This window comes from Carlito syrichta, unplaced genomic scaffold, assembly GCF_000164805.1.
Source record: "Carlito syrichta isolate Samal-C Ts95f unplaced genomic scaffold, Tarsius_syrichta-2.0.1 Scaffold112930, whole genome shotgun sequence".
Classification (NCBI taxonomy): Eukaryota; Metazoa; Chordata; class Mammalia; order Primates; family Tarsiidae; genus Carlito; species Carlito syrichta.
In genome coordinates, this window is record NW_007057026.1 from 2,429 (window position 1) to 6,309 (window position 3,881).

The window sequence follows — 3,881 nt, forward strand, 5'->3', positions numbered from 1 at the left end:
GTGTGGCAATTCCTAAAAGCTCTAAATACCAACCTCCCATATGACCCTGCAATCCCCCTACTGGGAATATATCCTGAAGAACACAAATCACTCTATAAAAAAGATACCTGCACACGCATGTTTATCGCAGCGTTGTTCACAATAGCAAGAACCTGGAAACAGCCATGCTGCCCGTCAAAAGAGGACTGGACTAAAAAAATGTGGTACATATACACGATGGAATACTATGCAGCCATAAAAAAACAAAATCATGAATTTCACAGCAACCTGGATGGAACTAGAGTCTATAATACTGAGTGACCTCTCACAGAAACAAAGAACCGAATATCACATGTTCTCACTCATATAATGGACCTTAAACATCCAATGCAATACTATACAAAAATGACTGACTGTCATTGGGGGGAGGGAGATGGGATTAACAGTAGCAAATATCTGTCTGGGAACGGGGAAACACCCCATATCAACAGGGTGCCTGAATGAAACACAATTGTATACCTAACCCTTAACTGTACCCCACAACTTCATAATAAAAAAAATAAAAAAGAAAAAAAGAAAATTACAAAACATTGCTGAAAGAAATTAAAGACACATAAATTAAAGAGATCTATGTTTCTGGATTGAAGACATAATATTGTTTAGATGCCAATACTACTCAAAACTATCAACATATTCAGTGCAAGCCCTATCAAAAACCCAATGACAATTTTTGCAAAAATAGAAAAATTTATTCTAAAACTTGTGTGGAATTTCAGGGTACTCTGAATAACCAAAACAATGTTGGAAAAGAACAAAGGTGAAAGACATATACTTCCTGATTTCAGAACATACCACAAGACTACAGTCAAAACAGTATGGTACCAGCATAAAATAGACATATAGAACAATGGAAACTAAGGGAAAGCCCAGAAGTAAACCCTTGCGTATATAATCAAATGATTTTCAACAAGGATGTCAAGGCCCTTCAATGGGGGAAAAGACAGTCTTCAACAAATTGTGCTGGGAAAACTGGATATCCACATACAAAAGAATGAAGCAATTTTGTACCCCATGTACAAAAAAAATTTTCTCAAAGTGGATTAAAGACCAAAATTTAAGACATAAAGCTATAGAGGAAAAACTTCTTGACATTTGATTTGGCAATGATTTTTTTTAGATATGGCACCAAAAGCACAGGCAACAAAAGAAAAAAATAGAGAAATTTAACTTCATCTAAATAAGAATTTTGTGCATCAAAGGACACCATAAGCAGAGTGAAAAGGCAACCCACAGAATAGGAGAAAATGTTGATACATCATATATCTGACAAGAGATTAATATCCAGAATATATAAAGAAGAATTACAGCCTAACAAGAAAAAAAATTCAAAAATAGGCAAAGGACTTGAATAGATAATTCTTTTAAAAAGATTCACAAATGGTCAATAAGGAAATGAAAGGATGCTCACTATCTCTAATCATTAGGGAAATGCAAATCAAAACCACAAGGTACCACTTCATACCCATTAGAATGTCAGTTATATTTTTAAAAGATAACGATAAGTGCTGTTGAGGATATGGGGAAATGAAAATCCTTGTGCACTGTTGGTGGAAATGTAAAATGGTATAGTCACAATGGAAAACGGTATGGCAGTTCCTCAAAAAGTTAAACAGGATTACCCGGTAATTGCACTTCTGGCATATACCCAAAAGAAGTGAAAGCAGAAACTTAGTTATCTTTTACAGCAACATGCAGCATTGTTCACAATAAGAGATAGTTGGAAACAACCCAAATGTCCATCAACAGATGGAAGGATAAACAACATGTGGTGTATACATAGAATGGAATATTATTCAGCCTTAAAAAGGAAGGAAACTCTGATATATGCTATAACATAGATGAACCTTGAAGACTTTATACTAAGTGAAATAAGCCAGTTACAAAAGGAGAAATGTTGTATGATTCCACTTATATGAGATACCAAGAATAGTCAAATTCATAGAGATACAAGTAGAATGGTGGTTGCCAGAGGCAGGGAGGTGGAAGACATGGGAAGTTACTGCTTAATGGGTACCTAGTTTTAATTTGGGAAGATGAAAAAATTCTAGAGATGAATGACAATGTTTGCACAATAATGCCACTGAACTGTACACTTAAAATTATTAAACTGAGAAACTGTATGATATGTATATTTTACTATAATAAAAATAGAAACAAACAAAACAAAAAGGAAGGAGCAGCAGATAAACCTGGTTGTGACATCAATCTCAGGTAAAATGCGTGCCTAACTCAGTAGACCCTGGAATATGACCAAGGCTTTGACACTTCTGTGGTTCTGGCCCCCAGGAGTGAAGCAACACTAAAAATGTGGCATATTTGATAAGTAAAACACTTGGGATAAAGCAGGGGCAAAAAATAAAATCCCTGAAAAAATGTGTTCTAGCCAAAAAAAGGAATAGTTCTGTCAGCACTGACATACAGTTCAATATGTATTTGGCGGGGGGGGGGAGTTTCCAAACAATATGTATAATGTTATCCTATGTTGTAAAAGAAAAAATATGTGTGTGAATTAATTATTAGGTTAACACAAAAGTAATTGGCGGTCTCAGACTGTGAATTTTAAATTATTATAACTAGGTTCAAGTATATCTTTATTAACCAAAATAAGAACCATTACAATCAATACATTTTTACTTATGAGACACAAGTTTGTTTATTCCCGTGGTGTAAAACAGGATTAGGATTAAATGAACTCTTGGAACGCATTTTCTGCATCCTGCTGGTTGTGGAAGTGTTTTGCCTGCAAAAAGTTGTCAAGATGCTTGATGAAGTAGTAGACAGTTGTCAAGAGGTCAGTTGAATATGGTGGCTGAGGCAAAACTTCGTAGCCCAATTCATTCAGCTTTTGAAGCATTGGTTGTGCGATGTATGGTCGGACGTTGTCACAGAGAAGAATTAGGCCCTATCTGTTGTCCAATGCCGGCTGCAGGCATTGCAGTTTTTGGTGTATCTCATCAATTTGCTGAGCATACTTATCAGATGTAATGGTTTCTCTGGGATTCAGAAAGCTGTAGTGGATCAGACCGGCAGCAGACCACCAAACAGTGACCATGACCTTTTTTTTTTCCCTACAATTTTGGCTTTGAAAAATGCTTTGGAACTTCTTCTCCATTCAGCCACTGAGCTGGTCATTGCTGGTTGTTGTATAAAATCCACTTTTGGTCACATGTCACGATCCAATCAAGAAATGGTTCATTGTTGTTACATACAATAAGAGAAGGTGACACTTCAAAAGGACATTTAAAAAAAAAAATTTTGGGTCGGCTCATGAGGCACTCACTTACTGAGCTTTTTCAGCTTTCCAATTTGCTTCAAATGCTGAATGAGTGGTCAACGTTGAGTTAGTTCTTCAGCAACTTCTCATGTCATTTTTAAGAGGATCAGCTTAGATGATTGCTCTCAATTGGTCATTGTCAACTTCCTATGGCCGACCACTATGCTCCTCATCTTAAAGGCTCTCATCCTCTTTGCAAAACTTCTTGAACCACCATGCACTGTACATTCATTGACAGTTCCTGAGCCAAATCTGTTGTTAATGTTGCAGTTCTCTCCGCTGCTTTACTACCCATTTTGAACTCGAATAAGAAAATCGCTCAAATTTGCTTTTTGTTTAACATCATTCCCATAGTCTAAAATAGATATAAAATAAGCAGCAAGTAATAAGTCATTAGCAAAAAAAAACCATAAAGTGAGAAATGCACATTCAAATTATATATAACATAATCATATTTATTAAGAATATATTCCAGCTGGGCTCGGTGGCTCAGCCTGTAATCCCGTGTCTTTGGGAGACTGAGGTGAGTGGATTGCCTGAGCCCGCAGGTTCAAGACCCACCTGGGCA